At 50.5% G+C, this 18,960-nt stretch overlaps 1 long non-coding RNA gene across 3 annotated transcripts in view; it reads right to left on the bottom strand.

Annotated features, from left to right (window-relative positions):
* The window catches only part of LOC144274390 (uncharacterized), a 29,999-nt gene that overhangs the window by 1,481 nt on the left and 9,558 nt on the right, over positions 1–18,960 (bottom strand). For all 3 annotated transcript variants that reach the window (XR_013347869.1, XR_013347870.1, XR_013347868.1), the window contains 3 exons: positions 2,971–3,123; positions 2,465–2,563; positions 338–455 (listed from right to left, as the gene is read on the bottom strand). This is a non-coding gene — a long non-coding RNA (uncharacterized LOC144274390). The remainder of the gene's footprint in view (positions 1–337; positions 456–2,464; positions 2,564–2,970; positions 3,124–18,960) is intronic.

The following is an 18,960-nucleotide window of genomic DNA, read 5'->3' as shown; positions in this document are numbered from 1 at the left end:
TAAACTCAGTGATGGGGGAAAGCTGACAGGTGCGGAGGAGGTGCTCCCCCCATCCAAAAGGCTAGTTACCCTGTCAAAGAAGGATATTAGGTTGGTTTGACATGATTTCTTCTTGGCAAATCCAGGTAGACAGTTACTTCTCACTGTATTTTCTTTAAGATGCTTAGAAATTGTTTAATTATTTGGTCCATTATCTTTCTGGTTACCAAAATTAATCTGACTGGCCTATAATTCTCTGGACTGTCCTTGTTTCCTTTTTATAGGTAGGTATTATATTCACCTTTTTCCAGTTCTCTGGGATATCTCCCATCATTCATGAGTTCTCAGAGATACTCACCAGTGGCTCAGGGTTCCCTTCAGCCAGTTCCTTAAGTATTTGTGGATGTATTGAAGGCATCATCAAAGGTTATCGCTAATGACGAGGTCTCTTCAGCCAGGTTCTTAAGGAGCTTACTCTGCAGGAAGGGAGATTTAGGTTCGATGTTAGGAAAATCTTTATAATGATAGTTATTCTCTGGAATAGGTTTCCAAGGGAAGTTGTGGATTCTCCATCATTGGAGGCTTTAAAAACCAGTTTGGACAAACACCCATCAAGGATGGTCTAGGTTTACTTGGTCCTGTCACATGATATGGGGCTGGACTTGATGACTTTTTGAGCTCTCTTCCAACCCTACCTCTCTGTGGTTCTGTGCCTTTTCCCCTGCTGCTCCTTGGTCTTTGGAGGAACTCCCCATAAACATCCCCAGACCTACCTTGTTATCGTTCTTCCCATCCCTCCATACAACGCTCATGTTCCATGAAGTTTTAAACACATAACAGTGGTTAGGCAGCTGGTGTGCTGAGCCCACTGTCTCTCAGGGTGACAGATGTTGTGACAATTGTTTCCTTGTGCTCCCCCGTCGCTATTTAGGGCCATTGCACCCATATTCCTCCTCTGGTCCAGCAAGGGCACCCACTCTCAGGCTGCTCAGCTGTCATTTCCCTTGGGTAGAAACCCAGATCTCTCTCCCTCCTGACTGGGGTATCTCCAGGCTGCACAGCTCCTGCCTCCATTGAGAATTCCCCAGCAAGGCAGATCCCCTCAGGAGGCCTTCTTTGCCTTCCTTCCCCAGAGGCTATGAACAGTGTAACCGCCCCCGGTTAAGTTACCACACAGCCCTTCCCCAGCAAACAATGATTCTCACGATAAAAGCATTACTGAGAGAACATATTAAAAAAGAATTAAAGAATGTATACACATGCTAATGAGCTTACCCGAGATCAGCCTAGGCTGACCAGACTGCAAATGTGAAAAATCAGGATGGGGTGGGGGGTAATAGGAGCCTTTTTCAGAAAAAGACCCAAAAATCGGGACTGTCCCTATAAAATCGGGGCATCTGGTCACCCTAGATCAGCCCAACCCCACCGAGGGCTCAGGCAGGTGAACAGACCTTCAAACCCCACCAAGAGTTTTTCCTGTGGTCACAATCTACCACTTTGTAGCTCAGAACAAGCATGCCCATGCATCTGAGAGTCATCCTGTTATACAGTTTGGGCCTCTGAACTTGTCTTCATGTAACAGGTGATCAGTACACAATCTGACGAAGTGGGTATTACCCACGAAAGCTCATGCAATGGGAGGGCCCCTTGGTGTTACTTGTGCCATGGCAGCCAAAACTTAAACAAGTGTGGAAAGAGACTTTCAAACTTCTGGGGTAAATTCCCCCTGGTGTGGGAGTTTAGCCTGTCTAGCTGTAAAGAAGAAACTTCTAGTGCAGAGGGGAAAGGCAAACAGGTGGCTTGGAGAGGCCACAGGAGGTGGTCTACAGGATTTGCTCTGGCTGTTGAATCCCCATAAAGAAGGGATCCCCTCTATCTGATCAACATTTGATGCCCAAATTAAGGTTGGGTGAACCGATTTGAACAAAGAGCAAATGCTGAAGTGGTATGGGGGTCCTGACAGACTTGCATCAAAATAACACATGGTATGAACTGAAGCCGACTTAACAGTTTTGAAAAACAACGAGGAGTCCAGTGCACCTTAAAGACTAACAGATTTATTTGAGCATAAGCTTTCGTGGGTAAAAAAGCCCCCTTCTTCAGATGCATAGAATGAAAATGACAGATGCAGGCATAAATATACTGACACATGAAGAGAAGGGAGTTACCTTACAAGTGGAGAACCAGTGTTGACAAGGTCAATTCAGTCAGGGTGGGTGTGGTCCACTCCCAATAATTGATGAGGAGGTGTTCCCTAGTGTCTCTCCTCTACTTGCACTACATTGACGACATCTTCATCATATGGACCCACGGGAAGGAGGCCCTTGAGGAGTTCCACCTGGATTTCAACAGTTTCCACCCCACCATCAACCTCAGCCTGGACCAGACCACACAAGAGATCCATTTCCTGGACACTACAGTGCGAATAAGTGATGGTCACATAAACACCACCCTATACCGGAAACCTACCGACCGCTGTACTTACCTACATGCCTCCAGCTTCCATCCAGGACACATTACACGACCCATTGTCTACAGCCAAGCCTGGGGTAGCCCTCACTGGAAATGCCAAGATCAGGGCGGGCTGCAAAAGGGAGAGCAGATACCCACCAGTCTTGAGAGTAACACTGAAGTTAAACTCCCCAACCAGTCACAAACTGTGCTTCTGATTCTACACCCCCCCCCCCCACACACACACAAACTGGTTATCAAGACGCAAAAGGAAATCACACAGCTCCCTCTATTGCATTCCAGTTCTCTGGCTCCCAATCAGCACCTAGGTCCAGTACACTGAGAAGTTATTTAAAAAACTCTGCTCATATATACAAAATGTTCTTCTGATCCCAAAGGGTCAGCCATGTTCCCAGGGCAGTATAGGTTTGGATCTTACCCAAAATGCCATGCTGTCAGCCAATGCTTTAGTGTCTAAAACTAAAGCTTTATTATAAAGAAAAAGGAAGAGAGATGGTAAATGGTAAAACAGTCACATACAAAGCCTTCAAAGTCTCTCAGGTTCCTATCAGTATTGGTGAGTTTGCAGGCTTGAAAGTCCCTCTGGAAAACATTCACAGCTTGGATGGGTCATTCAGTCCTCTGTTCAGAGCTTCATTTGTAGAAAGGTTTCAGAGTAGCAGCCGTGTTAGTCTGTATCCACAAAAAGAAAAAGAGTACTTGTGGCACCTTAGAGACTAACAAATTTACTTGAGCATAAGCTTTCGTGAGCTACAGCTCACTTCATCGGACACATTCAGTGGAAAATACAGTGAGGAGATTTATATACACAGAGAACATGAAACAATGGGTGTCTCAGAAACCATTGTCTCATTGTTACCAAGGAGAGTGATCAGGTAAGGTGAGCTATTACCAGCAGGAGAGCAGGGAGGGTGGGGGGAGTGGAGACCTTTTGTAGTGTTAATCAAGGTGGGCCATTTCCAGCAGTTGACAAGAACGTCTGGGGAAGGGGGGGAATAAACACGGGGAAATAGTTTTACTTTGTGTAATGACCCATCCACTCCCAGTCTTTATTCAAGCCTAAGTTAATTGTATCCAGTTTGCAAATTAATTCCAATTCAGAACTCTCTCGTTGGAGTCTGTTTTTGAAGTTTTTTTGTTGAAGAATTGCCACTTTTAGGTCTGTAATCGAGTGACCAAAGAGATTGAAGTGTTCTCTGACTGGTTTTTGAATGTTATAATTCTTGATGTCTGATTTGTGTCCATTTATTCTTTTACGTAGCGACTGTCCAGTTTGGCCAATGTACATGGCAGAGGGGCATTGCTGGCCCATGATGGCATATATCACATTCGTAGATGTGCAGGTGAACAAGCCTCTGATAGTGTGGCTGATGTGATTAGGCCCTATGATGGTGTCCCCTGAATAGATATGTGGAATACATATATTCTTCAACAAAAAAACTTCAAAAACAGACTCCAACGAGAGACTACTGAATTGGAATTAATTTGCAACCTGGATACAATTACCTTAGGCTTGAATAAAGACTGGGAGTGGATGGGTCATTACACAAAGTAAAACTATTTCCCCATGTTTCTTCCCCCCCCACACACACACACAGATGTTCTTGTCAACTGCTGGAAATGGCCCACCTTGATTATCACCACAAAAGGTTCCCCACTCCCCCTCCCCTCCCCGCTCTCCTGCTGGTAATAGCTCACCTTACCTGATCATTCTGCTTACAGTGTGTATGGTAAAAAGAACAGGAGGACTTGTGGCACCTTAGAGACTAACCAATTTATTTGAGCATAAGCTTTCGTGAGCTACAGCTCACTTCATCGGATACATACTGTGGAAACTGCAGAAGACATTATATACACAGAGACCATGAAACAATACCTCCTCCCACCCCACTCTCCTGCTGGTAACTCTCCTGTATGATAACACCCATTGTTTCATGTTCTCTGTGTATATAAAATCTCCCCACTGTATTTTCCACTGCATGCATCTAATGAAGTGAGCTGTAGCTCACGAAAGCTTATGCTCAAATAAATTTTTTAGTCTCTAAGGTGCCATAAGTACTCCTTTTCTTTTTGTTTGTATAATGGTTACTCCAGAGGTAATAAGCAGGAATAAAGACAAGAAGCAGGACTGAAGACAAAATGGAGAAGATGCAGCTGCCTTTTATAGGCTTTTGCCATGTGGCTTGTGCTACCTTTGTCCTAAACACAAGCTGCCCAGTACATGGCCTGAAAGCCTTAGAGTTCTGTCCATATGCCCTTGCCTGCCTTGCTGAGTCATCAGGTGTATCCCTTGCCTTCTCTCAATGGGTCAATTGTATAGCTGATGGTCCTTAATGGGCCATCAAGCAGCTAGGCAATGCTGATGCCAAACTGTCTGGGGGTGTCACCCAGAAGTATATCCCAAGTTTAAAATACATATCTATAAAAAGAAAAGGAGTACTTGTGGCACCTTAGAGACTAACCAAGTCTCTAAGGTGCCACAAGTACTCCTTTTCTTTTTGGGAATACAGACTAACACGGCTGTTACTCTGAAACCAGACATAACTATAACTCATAATACAAAAGGTGACACAAACATATAAACAAGATTATCATATCTGGCAAATCATACCGTTTTTGCAGATATCTTATGTGGCATATCTGGTATAACACATTTTACAATTTAACACTATTGCTATTCATAATATCCTAAAGTGTCTCCCAGATTCCATACAGCGTCACACTTACATCCCAGCTTTCTGAATTGAGCAGGGCTGACTTTTCCTTGCCCGGTGTCTCAACCAGCTGGGAGACAGGCTGCCTCTGCTCTCTCTGGCAAAGTATCCAACAGGATGCTGCAGTTGCCCTGCTTCTAGCTAAACCCATGCAGGCTTTCCTTGCACATTCCTCTGGAGACTTTGTGCTCTACTGCAATGCCCCTCCTCCCCCCCAAAAAATCCTAAAGTTGAGGCAGAGCAGAGGGGACCCCAGATCGGCTGGCTCCCTAACCTAAAAGGAAAGGATGGCGCACAGATGGAGAGGGAGCAAAGTAAACTGACCCCCATAACATCCTCTTGTAGTTTAATCCTGGCTCATCTGTTGGCTGAATCTGTCTCCCAGCACAAGAATTAGGGGACCACTGCCCAGTTAGAAGCCCAGAGCTGGCAGCGTGGCAGAGCATCATCACTTGGGCTCTGCTACCAGGCCACCTGGCTCCAGATGGTTCATTTTGGGAATGCGAGGGCACAGGGAGCCTGGTAACGACTGCGAGCCCTGTCCCTGAGTATCGAAAGCCGTGAAGCTCTCGGCTGGATTGGGCCCCTGTAGCATAGGGTAGAGAGAAGCTCCTGTGGCTGTGCATAGGGCCTGTTTGCAAACCCTGCCTCTCCTATATTAGGCGCTGGGGCATCGGCCCATTGTGTGGGAACCAAAAAGGTCATTCTTCCACTGCCTCCAGTTTTCCAGTGCAGCCGCTCAGGGAAGAGGGTGAGCCAGGGCAACGCCTCTCCTAACCAGTTCCTGTTAAAGACCCCGCCCGCTCAGCAGCACCACTTCCTAGGGCTGGGGTTGTTTCCAGACCCATTCGGGCAGTTGAGCTCCAGGCCAGGCTCAGGAGTGACTGTGCAAATAAGTGTCTTCCTCAGCAAGCTTTAACTTCTGCAGGCTGAGGGGGCTGAAGCTGCCCAAGCTGTGTTATGATGCTTCATGCTGTCCTGGGTGCTATTTGTACGCCGCATGCCTCTTCCCCAAGAGGTAGGGCAGTGCAATAACACCCATGGTACATAGCCTGGGCCTCAGGACCCCCTGACTCGCTTGCCCACGGTCACACTGGGACTAGATAGCTGAGCCAGGAATTGAATCCAGGTCTCGCATTCTAGGCCAGCCCCTATCGGACCATTCACAATCTCTTCCTCCAAGAACAGCCTCAGAGAAGGCTGCAGTAGGGCACAGCAGGCTTCTGAGGGGTATCACTAAGACCCAAACACCTCAAAAGTCCCTTGCCGTATCCCATAGGGACCGACGGTCATTAGGTCTTTGGAGGTCACTAGAAGCCCAGCATGGGTGGCAGGTACCATAGGCTGGGGGAGGTTGTGCCTTCCCAAACAGCCAGATGTGGCCCCGCCCACACTCTGCTCCCAGACCCCCCTACCCCAGCTTGCCACCCTCTACATGCATGGCTCCAGCCCCCAGGCAGTGCTGGCCACAGCTGGGGCTGCACCAGCTGCCCTCCTGGTGCTCCGGGGCTGGGGCTGGTGGCTGCAGTGGGGTGGGTGCAGAAGAAGTGGGGCCTTGGGTGGAATGGGTGGGGCTGCGAGCTAGCCTCCCCCAGCCGGGGGGGGGGGGGGGTCACGTGCCGCCCATGAAGCCCAGAGTATTGTGGGAGTGCTGACAGGGTGCTTGCTACCCTTGAAATACAAAGGAAGGCACTTCCTCCTGCAATGCTTCCAGTCTAGTAGCCAACCATAGCTGTCTGGATCTCTAGTCTAGCCTAGTGCCTGCTGCATATTGGGGGCTGGCTCTGGCAAGGGGGTCACCAAAGAGTTGGTGGCAAAGATGTGTTCTAAGGAGGGCTTGGAATGGAAGGAGCGGAGGCTGTTTGGGATGGGAGGGTATTTAACTAGATCCTATTACAGCTTGGAGGGCTACATAGTGCTAGCCTCCATCACCTGCTGCAGCTTCTTCTGACTACAGAAGCCACCACTTTCTGCCCTCAGTGCTGTGTGCTACTCAACAGCTGGTACGTTCCACTCCACAAGTAGCTGCCTTCTTAGGGCTAGAAGTTGAGTGCAGTAGGTGAGAGGTGCTAGACGACCCTGAGTCATGAGTTGTTATTGACATCGGCTCAGAAGCAGGCAGTGGGCAGCAGGGATGACTCAAAGCTTATGAACTCCAACCAGCAGGAGAACAGAGACCCATCGGAGGAAGACGGCATCTGGGCAGCAGGCCAAGGCCAATGGGTGGGGAAGCCAGAGGTAATCCCAGAGCGCTGATGCCCACTGGGAACCTTGCCAGCCTTGCAACAGCCAACTAGAAGGGTGCAATTCAACCTAAGTTGCAATGTAAGGAATTGTGACTTCGTTCTTGGCTTGCTGTTGTATCCATGAGTCTCTAATATCGCCACTTAAACTGGAAGGGTTGTATCATGCCTCAGCCTTTTATTGTAAGTAAAGTTGGGACACTTTTGTTGTCTGTCAGTGCTTCTTTGACTAAGCAAACTCATGGGGCCAGTGATGTGGCATTCTCCAAGGGTTTACATTGCCGACCTGTACGTAAGCGTAACTAAAGAGACATTGCAACACTGTTGTTTAGTACACTTGTCTGTTTCTGTAGTATTGCAATTAAACATTCATTGTACAAGGGCGTGGTTGGACTGAGTGAATAGTGTTACTGAGAGTCTTTTTTTATAGAGATGCTAACATAACAAGATGGTAACAGAACTCCAAAGTTGTGCAGGAAGGCCACACGGATGTGCTCATGCACATTGTGTAAAGAGTTGTCACTTTGGATGGGCTATCACCAGCAGGAGAGTGAATTTGTGTGGGGGGGGTGGAGGGTGAGAAAACCTGGATTTGTGCTGGAAATGGCCTAACCTGATGATCACTTTAGATAAGCTATTACCAGCAGGACAGTGGGGTGGGAGGAGGTATTGTTTCATATTCTCTGTGTATATATAAAGTCTGCTGCAGTTTCCACGGTATGCATCCGATGAAGTGAGCTGTAGCTCACGAAAGCTCATGCTCAAATAAATTGGTTAGTCTCTAAGGTGCCACAAGTCCTCCTTTTCTTTTTGCGAATACAGACTAACACGGCTGTTACTCTGAAACCTTCACCAGACTAAGGACCACAACTTGAAAAAATGTGTTTGCCAGCAATGAATGGGACGATCCCCCTACCAAGTGTGGATGGTGGTGGGGCACACAACAAAGCTATTGCTTTTTGCAGAACAAACTTTCCATTCAAAATAAGCTTCTAGCCCTTATGGCTGCAAAACTTTCAATGTGACCTGATGCCATGGTTTTTATTTGAGTCCCTAAGCAACTCCAGTGCCAAAGCTGCTGCTCTGGGTTTTGCCCGGAAGCAGTGGTAGAATTAAATTAGTAAGACTATAGTCTGTTTTGCTGCTGTTCAAAATCCTCTGCATTTGTGAAACTGTTCATTCCTCCCAAACAAACTGGGGGAGGGAATAGAGTAGCAGAGACCTATTCTCTTCAACTTTACAGCAGCCAGGAGGCTATGCAGATGAAAGAGGACCGAGATGTTTCTCTCTTCCAGTTGGGGGACTAGGTATGGTATCATCTTAAAATCTAAGCTTTAGACACTTATTAGCATTGATCCAACAAATGGAGGACTCAGCATCCTTAATCCTAACTTCTGTGGATGGCACAGTGGCTGGCTTGTCCCCAAAGTGTTGCCTCTGAGCATTGCTGAATGGCTAACTCCTATATTCAGGGGTGTGGCATTCTTTCATGTGAATCTAAAGCTTCCTAATAAGAGAGTGTGATAGGGCCTTCTGTGGCCAGGCAGCCTACTGGCTAGATTGTTGATTAGGGGGCTATAGGGGGACCTGACCCCTCCTTCTCCCTCAGGTCCAGGGTCCTGTGTTGCTCAAACCCCTAAATAGGAGAGATGGATCTTTCTCCCAGCCGTGGGCGGGGGGTCAGGATCTGTTTTCCTGGGTTGCTCCCCTATGCAAGTCCTTTTAGTTTGGGGCATGGCCCCACTAGTCCCGTTTCCCCACAATTGGAGCTTATCTGCAGGCTCCCCTTGACAGGGGAAGACTTACTTTTTGCCTCCAGTGGCTACGTTGGCAGGCAGGTTGCCGGTCCATGCCTTCAGCCAGGCATACAGAGAGCTTCTGCCTCTTGGTCAGTCAGCCCTTGACTGAGCCAGGCTCCCTTCTTTTCTCCCCTCTCCAGGCCTGGCACTGGCTGCAGGTATAGTGGGGCAGGGCTAGCTGATCCCACAGATTTTCTTTAACCCCTGCTGTACCTGGCCACAGTCCCTCTGCTCCTTCACAGAGGGTAACAAACTTTAGATGAACCACTATTATAATCAAACATGAAAAGTAGATACAGATGCTCTCTGTGCAGTTGCAATATACTTAGTGCTTCTGAGCCCAAGTAGGAGTCTTGTCTGGTGCATTCTGTCCTCCATCTCTAGAGATGCTTGATACTGGTGGCTTTCAGGATTGAACATTTCCACCATTGTGTGGAGCAGCAACAAGTCCTTTTGGGATTTAGAGAAATAACCTAAATTAAAACTTTTTTCCAGTGCTTAATCTAAAACTGAGTTGTGATGGCACATGTGACAGACTTCTGGGGACAAGACTGCAGTAAAAATGTCTCCTATTCCTATTCCAATCTTCCTATTCCTATGATGTAGGTCATTTCTGCATCAATTTCAGGACTCTGAATGCAGTGTGATTCATGGTTTGGTAAGTATCTCACAGTGGGAGACTAGGGTGTCTGCTTTCTGCTGAGCTGAGGCTTTGGGAAAGGAAAATGTCCCTGCCCTGGGAAACTCTCTTATGTTAAGCCTGACTATGTTAGGCGCTACTTCAGTAAATGACGTGTCTAAAACCTAAGTACAGTAAAATGCTATCCCTGATCAAGAACTAGTGAGTTGATGACAGGCTTCGCTAACATCATAATTACTTGTATACCATGTGGTATTGTTACAAATGTTTAATATACAATGTGTTGAGAGAGTTTCCCACAGGTCTGAAAGCCAGTCTGGAGAATGTTCCTCCTGCAGAGAATGTGGCAACTGTCTTGCAGCACAAGCCTGCCTTTTCAAAGGCTAATCTGCCGCAAGCTATTGTTTCACCAATGGTGAAATCCAGTAAATTGGCACGATTCTGAAAAAATAACCTCCATCCACTTGAAGTAGAGAGGCATTGGTGCTAAAAGTGGCATAATGGCTTAGTCCAGGATGGTTCTGTGAGGTTGTTACAGCCTTCTTGGAACAACAGGACAGACATGTCTTAGTACACTTGCAGACTTGCTAGTTCATGGCTCTGATGTTGTTTCTGTCTCCCACACACCCCCAATACCATTTCATGGGCAACTTCCCGGAGATCTACAATGAGTCGCTGCCTTCATGGCATGGAGCCAGCGGAGTGGGGCATGGTCGGTAATGAGGGTGAAGTGCACGGCCAGAAGATAGTAACGGAGTGAGTCCATGGCTCATTTTACTGCCAGGGCTTCTTTCTCAATTACATATTAGGTCTTCTCTCGTGAGAATAACTTCCTGCTAATATAGAGGATGGGGGTGTTTGTGTGCCCCCTAGGCCCACGTCTGTTTGTAAAAAAAACTCCTTGGCAAAGTCAGCGCTGTACAAGATGGGTTCCTGAGACAGCCGGGCCTTCAGAGTTTGGAATGCCTCCTCACAGGCTCTGGTCCACTGGATCCTTTCAGGACTCTTGTTCTTGAGGAGATTGGAAAGGGGGGGCCACATTGGAGGAGAACCCTGGGATAAAGCAGCAGTAATATCCGGCTCGTCCTAGGAATCTATGTACATGCCCACGTTAGGGCGCCCTGACCTGGCTGGTGCTACAGCCGGATGGTAGGGCAGACTTGGCGGCAGCGCTCTGCCCTTCTTATCGGGGTGTCCCAGCACCCCCCGTGGCACTGAGTCCACTCAATGCAGGGTGTCGCTCCCCCAGCTATCATGTCTGAGGGGTCCAGGGGGTCCAGGCTGTATGTCGGCCTTGGTCCCAGACTTCTTCTCGGGTCTCGGGGTGCCCGGCCCCGATGCTGGGACCTGCATCGCTGGCCCGATCAGAGTCTCCGTGGCTAAGAAGTCCTCCGTCAGAGCGATGGCCATGCTCAGCGTCGTCAGCTGGTGCTGGAGGATCCAGGCCCTCTCTCGGGTCAGGAGGATGTGCACAAACTGCTCCAGGACAGTCTGTTTGGTAACGTCGTTCGCGGTCTGTCGCTCGGGCTGCAGCCACCTCCAGCAGGCATCCTTCAACTCCTGGGCCACAACCTAGGGTCTGGCGCCCATTGGACAGACCTTTTCGTGGAATCGCCACCAGAAGGTTTCCAGAGTGATATCCAAGGAGTCTAAGATGGCTGCTTTCACTTGTCTATAATCCCTGGCCTCATCATTCGGGAGCCCCCAGGAGGCGGTTTGAGCTGCCCATGTCAGGTGCGGGGTGAGGAGGGTGGCCCATTGGTCGGGAGGCCTTCCAGCCACCGACGCAGCCCGCTCAAGTGTCACAAGAAAAGCCTCAGGGTCGTCTTTGGGTCTCATCTTGGCCAGTCGCACTGGCATGGTGGGGCCAGGTGCTCCCATGGGCTGGGACCTAATGGGACCAGGCAGCAAGGCTGCCAGGTGCTGGGGGCACTGCTGCTGCTGACAATGTTGGGCCCACAGCTCACGAAGTAGCTGCTGTTGCTGGGCCCCCAGCTGTTGCACCAGTTGCTCTTGGCTCTTGGCCAGGAATTTGAGTTTGTCCATCTCCACTGTTGTTAAAGGAACCACTGGAGCCTGACTTGCTTAAGACTCCTTCTCACAGGGGCAGGGTCGCTACCCGTGTTCTCCGCCAAGTGTGGTAGACTCACAGTTGTCCCTCCCTCTCTGGGTCGGAGGGAGGCCACTCGGCTTCACTCCAGTGGCTGTCCAGTCTGCTCTGGCTGCCCTGCTGGTTGGAGGTCTCCCTGGCTGCGGCTGCTGCAGCTGTGCGGGGGGCCCTGCCGGCCTGCCCTCTGGAGGGAAGTGACTGACCCCACCAGCATCCCTGGGGTCTGTGCTGGCTGGCGCTGCTGTTGCTTCGGAGCCTTGTGCGGAGGAGGAGGAGGACGGGACACTGTGCAAGGGGTTTATGTTGCTGGACTAAGAGACTTTCCATCTTTGCTCCTGTGGGGGTGGCAGCTACTGCTGCTGTGGGGAGCAGGGGGAGAGGTATGGATCCCTCCCCCAGCCCATCTGCTCCCCCCTACACCATCACCACTACCCATCACCTCCATTACCATCTGGACCTGCTCTTCGCCCCTCGACGTGGCTGTTTGCTCACGCTTCTCACCATCTGGGACAGATTGCAGCAGCAAGCAGAGGCTGCTTCCCAAGCGCACGTGGGTGCACGTGCCTCCTCTCCTCGGACTTGCCCCCCCCCCAGTTGCATTTGGCTGGTGGGCTCTCCCCCACCCTTTTTTGTCCCTGCCCCCCCTACAGAATTTGCCCCCCTTCCCTTGCTGTCTTCCCCTTGTTGTCCATTTTGTTTCCCACCCCCACTTCTGCCTTGGTCCCTTAAGAGTTTTTTGTTAGTTTGCGCCCCCCTCCCCCTGCAGCTCTGGACTGTTAGTTTGCCTGCCCTGCCCCAGCCTTCAGAGCTTGTCCCTGTGCCTCTCCAGCTCCCCACCCCCGCCTGTTTCCAGTTGGGTCTCCTTTTTCCCTAACCTCCCATTGCTCCCCTGCTCACTCAGTCCCCGTGTTTCATGCGCCCAGGCCTCCTCCCTAAGTGCTTGTGTCCCTTTTCCATTGCACCCCCCATTCACTGAACCCCCCACAATGATATTGTGGTCCCTCCCCTTCCTAGTGCACTGGAGGAGTTGGTATCCCCCCCTTCCCTGCCTCAATTGGCCTCCCTGCGCACCAACCCATTGGCCCTCTCCTCCCCTGCCCACAGCCTAGCGGGGAGGAGTGGAAGACCTTTTCCCTCCCCCCCACCTCCTGCCCCTTGCCAAAATGGTGGGGAAACCTATGGGTGGCCCCCCTCTGCTAACTCCCATCTCTCCCTGGGGCTAACCTCTCGACCATCGCCAGCCTCTCTGCCTCTGATCAGGTGCTGCGGACGCCAGGGGACACGAGTCCAGACGCCACCACTGCCATGGCCACTACCTCCTCTGGGTTGGGGGGGAACCCCCTTGGCCGGTAAAAAGGGCCAGGGGAAGAGCCCCGCCCCGAAAGTGAAGCCTCCCCTGCTGTTCCCTCCACCAGCTCCAGGGGCACCCCCCCTTGGCCCCCAGAGCGTACGCGCAGATGGCCACAGCCCCTCCACACGCCACTATAGCATCTTCCCCAACCGCCGCCTCCAGCTCCATCCCTGGTGGCCAGGGTCCCCTCCCCACCCAGGAAGCACGGCGTCTGTTGCCTCCTGGTGCCCACCTCGCCCCATGTGGAGACCTACATGCAGGCATTGGCATGGGTGGTGGGGCCCACGGTCCTGGTGGCGGCCTCCAAGATGTACAGGAAGGTCGTCGTTTTCCTGGCATGGGAGGCCCCTGCCCAGGTGGCAGTGGAGAAGGGCCGGGGAGGATGTTTGTCCCATTTTGCCCCTTGAGGACCTGGGCATATGGGTGGTTTTCACTTCCGTCCTGCCCTTCCTTCCCAATGCTGCCCTTCTGCTGCACCCTGGGAAAATCCCCTATCTGTCATCAGCCCTCTCCCACTGGGCTGCAAGGACCCTGCCCTCCATCACGTTCTGTCCTTCTGCTGGCAGGTCCAAATGCAACGGCCCCCGGCAGCGCGTGACGCAGAGGCAGTTGTGACATCCTTTCTGGTGCCCCAACAGGGAGTCCATTACCGGGCGCACTACTCCTCGTGGGATGCCTGCTGTTACTTCTGCCGGGTGACGGGGCACATCCAGAGGGATTGGCCCCTGGCCCAGCATGGAGGGGTGCCTGGGACCCCCGAGATCTGGGAGGGCACTGGCCCTGCCATCGCCGGCAACCCTGGCTGTCCGGCTCCTATAGTCACCCCTCCTCCTTCTGCCATTGCTCCCGCTCGGGCCCCGGGGGTAGCCCCCCAAGTCGCGCCCAGACAAGCAGGTGGGCCCTGCCTCTGTCGTATGCAGTCCAGCGGGGCCCGTGGAGGAGAGGGGCAGCAGGGCCATCCCTGGGCAAGGTCAGTCACCGATTGTTGCAGGGGCCAATACGGGCCGCCAGCACTCCTGCCCACAAGGATCCACCCCAGCCCTCACAATGAAATCCAGGGCTATAGGGTGGGCCTCCGCAGGTGCCAGGTGCTCTCCTGCCTTTGGGAGTGGGGTGGGAGGCTACTCTGTGATTTTCCTGCAGGAAACCTACATGGATCCAACCGCCGCGGTCAGTTGGAATGGGGGGACGGGATGTATTTCAGTCATCTCAGCGCTCATTTGGTTAGGGTGGCCCCCCTGTTCTCCCCTGTCCTATGGCCTGAGGTGCTGAGGGTCGCTGAGGTCATGCTGGGTCGCCTGCTGCACTTCCAGGCCTGCGTGGAGGGGTTGACGTTGACTCTGGTCAATATCTAGACCCCGACATCAGGTGAGGAGTGGGTGTATTTCTATCAGCAGGCATCTGCCATCCTTGTGAGTGCCTGGGCTTGGGCGGGACCGCTCTGGAACCAAGAGCAGCCAGGTCACCGCGGGCGTCCTCCCGGAGATCGTCCATCGTCACTCCCTGGTGGACATCTGGCTCGGCCACCACCAGGACGACAATTCCACCTTTACTTATGTCCAGATGGAAGTCAATAGGTTGCGCTACTCCTGGTTGGACTGCATTTATCTATAATGCTCCCATCTTGCATGGGTCCACTCCTCCAGCATGCAGTCGGCCCCATTCTCGGACCACCATCTGGTGGGCCGTGACGGCCTCTCTCACCTCAGAGAGCCCAGGGCCAGCCTGTTGGCATTTCACTTAGAGCCTGCTGGAGGACGTGACTTCGTGACATCCTTCCAGGAGTTCTGGATAGCCTGGCGAGGGCAGCGGCGTGCCTTTCCCTCGGCCTGGTGGTGGTGGGATGTGGGGAAGATGCGCGCCTGGCTCTTCTGCCGTGACTATACCCAGGGCGCCAGCCAGCAGAGGGATGGGGTGATAGAGCAGTTGGAGTGGGATGTCTGGGAGGAGATTGCTTTCAGGAGCACTGGAGTTCTCTGATCAGTATCCCCCTCTGGATCCCTAGTTTTGAACCCGTGATCTCCACTCCCTGCCCTGTTATTTCTCAGTTGTGCCCCGTATTTAGTTGAGTCCTGGGTCCAGTGGTTCTTCCCACATGGCAGGGGGAGGGACCCTTAGTGTCCTGGATTAGGTGGGCAATGATGACATAGCAGTATCAACTCTTCATGAATGGTCCCGCATTGATATAACTGGAGACTGACATCTGCTTAATCCACCACATGCAGCAGCTGTGTGAACTTGTGCATGATATCCTGTCAGTGTGCTTATTTCCTAACCCGGAGGCCCCATCTGTAGGGGTAAGAAGGTGGTTCAGTTTCATACCTGGTGGCTGAGATAACCCCGTTGTGCGCTGGTGACTTCCAGGATGTGTGGGTATCTGGAATTGGACTGAAGGTGGAAGAGTAATGGTAATACTCAAAAGTTGCTACTGAGTGAGGCTGAGTTCAGACTTGCAACCTAGATGTGCCAGGGGCTTTGTACCATAGTACAAATCACAGGAGTGATTTTAGGTTTCCAACTTGCAGTGTAACAATTAGCTGCTGTTAGTCTCCTCTGAAGCATATCCGTATGTAGTGCTGTCTGGATTTCAGTGACTCTTTCCAGGAAATATTGAAATACATTATGTGGGACTGACTGTCCTTCCCAAAGACCACATGGGAGACTTGACACTGCTCTTTCCTGCAGTAGGGTATCCAGAAGACAGTCAGCCCAAAACAAGATTGGCAGATGAAATTCAATGTTGATAAATGCAAAGTAATGCACATTGGAAAACATCATCCCAACTGTTAAGGAAAAGTTAGCACATGTGACTCCATTTTGGTTTGGGGCCCACCATTGTCTAAAAGCAAGCACATCATGCACCAGGAGGAGTGTTCCTTAGATACTGCATTCCCGTGAAAATCCTCCTCCTGGTCTCCAGCCTGCCTTGACTCCCGGTATCTGTTCTTTGTCCGTCTCTAACTCCCTATCTCCTGGCCTTTGATGTGAGGCCTCCCATCCTGATAATAAAAATTACTGATGCATCGCTTTAGGACCATGCTGTGTAATTAACATACTAGTTTAGCACGAGCAAGCAGGGATAGGTGGTAGATAAGAAAAGGGTTTGTTTATTGGCTAAGGTTTCTGATGCATGAGGGCAACATGCTTTGCTAAGAGGTATATAACCTTTGTATAATCTGTATTCGGGGCCCCCTCCTGGTTAGCAGGGGGGCACCAAGCTCGAGCGTAATAAACTTGGTGTTTTTTGGGAACTCTGCAGTTGTGGACTTTGTTTATGTGCCTCAGCCTAGATTCGAACTGTGCGTGTCCTACCAGGTGTAATTCGCAGCATTTGTGTGCGTGTCCTACCAGGTGTAATTTGTAACACAACTATAAAATGATGGGCTCTAAATTAGCTGTTACCCCTCAAGAAAGATCTTGGAGTCATTGTGGATTGTTCTTTGGAAACATCTACTCAATGTGCAGGGGCAGTCAAAAAAAAGAACAGAATGTTGGGAATCATTCGGAAAGGGACAGATAATCAGACAGAAAAGGTCATGTTGCCTCTGTAGAAATCCATGGTTCGCCCACAGCTTGAATACTGCGCGCAGATGTGGTTGTCCCATCTCAAAACAGATAGACTGGCATTGGAAAAGGGCAACAAAAATGATGAGGGGAACAGCTGGAACAGCTGCCATATGAGGAGAGATTAATAGGACTGGGACTTTTCAGCTTAGAAAAAGAGATGACTAAGGGGGGTATGAGAGAGGTCTATAAATGTGGAGAAAGTAAATAAGGAAGTGTTGTTTACTCCTCATAACACAAGAACTGGGATCACCAAATGAAATTAATAGGCGGTGTGATACAGTCAGGGCGGACGGCTGCAAGAAGGTAGTGGAAGGCAGATATGTTAGCCCTAGAATGTTAAAGGCCCTTTCTCCTACAAACTGAGAAGGGGTTACCTCAAATTAATTGAATCCAAGTAAGGGCTGCCTGAGACCTTTTAAAACCCCTCCTCCAGTGAGAAAAAGAGAGGAGAGAGAGACAGACACCAGCTATTACCAGGCTTGTAGCAGCAGGGAATTAGCTTCTCCAGGAGGAGAGGTCATGTTCCTTCCCATAAGGGAAGCAGACAAGCCCAAGTGCCAGCTAGGAGAAGGACTGACACCCCAGGACAAACAACAGGATGGCAGCGAGGAGGCAGGGAAAGGTATCACCCTTTGTTGGGTCTATGGGACTATTTCCCTTTCTTGAGTGGGGAAGGAGCGCCTCTTAGGCTTACCCTCAGGCATGCCCTGAAGACACAACCAAGGGAGCACTGAAGGGGGAAGGCAAACCCTGCCTGATTAGGACTGATTACCCCAGGCCCACCATTACCAGAGGGGAAAAATGCTAAGGCTGGCGAGAGAAAAAGAGGTGCCTTGCCCCAGCAGCAGATTCAGAAACAAACAAACGGAAGTATTTCTTCACACAAAGCACAGTTAACCTGTGGAACCCCTTGCCAGAGGATGTTGTGAAGGCCGAGACTATAAGAAGGTTAAAAAAAAAGAAATAGATAACTTCATTGAGGATAGGTCCATCCTGGCTAATAGCCATTGATGGACAGGGATACAAAACCTGTAGTCCAAACTGTGGGGCAGTGCAGAAGTAGCTCTGAGTTCCAGCTGCTGCTCAGGGGTTGTCTGCACGGGGTAACTTTGACTCCCTGTTTCAGAGTAGCAGCCGTGTTAGTCTGTATTCGCAAAAAGAAAAGGAGGACTTGTGGCACCTTAGAGACTAACCAATTTATTTGAGCATGAGCTTTCGTGAGCTACAGCTCACTTCATCGGATGCGTTCAGTGGAAAATGCAGTGAGGATGTTTTATACACACAGACCATGAAAAAATGGGTGTTTATCACTTCAAAAGGTTTTCTCTCCCCCCACCCCACTCTCCCGCTGGTAATAGCTTATCTAAAGTGATCACTCTCCTTACAGTGTGTATGATAATCAAGGTGGGCCATTTCCAGCACAAATCCAGGGTTTAACCAGAACATCTGAGGAACAGTGGGGGGGGGGGGGGAGGAAAAAACAAGGGGAAATAGGTTACCTTGCATAATGACTTAGGCTTGAATAGAGACTGGGAATGGTTAAGTCATTATGCAAGGTAACCTATTTCCCCTTGTTTTTTCCTACCCCCCCTCCCCCACTGTTCCTCAGTCCTTGGCAGTTTCCACGGTATGCATCCGATTAAGTGAGCTGTAGCTCACAAAAGCTCATGCTCAAATAAATTGGTTAGTCTCTAAGGTGCCACAAGTACTCCTTTTCTATTTCCCCTTGTTTTTTCTTCCCCCCCCTCCCCCCACTGTTCCTCAGACGTTCTTGTTAAACCCTGGATTTGTGCTGGAAATGGCCCACCTTGATTATCATACACACTGTAAGGAGAGTGATCACTTTAGATAAGCTATTACCAGCAGGAGAGTGGGGTGGGGGGAGAGAAAACCTTTTGAAGTGATAAACACCCATTTTTTCATGGTCTGTGTGTATAAAACATCCTCACTGCATTTTCCACTGAACGCATCCGATGAAGTGAGCTGTAGCTCACGAAAGCTTATGCTCAAATAAATTGGTTAGTCTCTAAGGTGCCACAAGTACTCCTTTTCTTTTTGACTCCCTGTGTGGATGCTCTTATTTCT

The sequence above is a fragment of the Eretmochelys imbricata genome, chromosome 14 (genome assembly GCF_965152235.1).
Source record: "Eretmochelys imbricata isolate rEreImb1 chromosome 14, rEreImb1.hap1, whole genome shotgun sequence".
NCBI lineage: Eukaryota > Metazoa > Chordata > Testudines > Cheloniidae > Eretmochelys > Eretmochelys imbricata.
The sequence above is the reverse complement of the archived record's forward strand: the minus strand, read 5'-3'. Positions and strand labels throughout refer to the sequence as shown.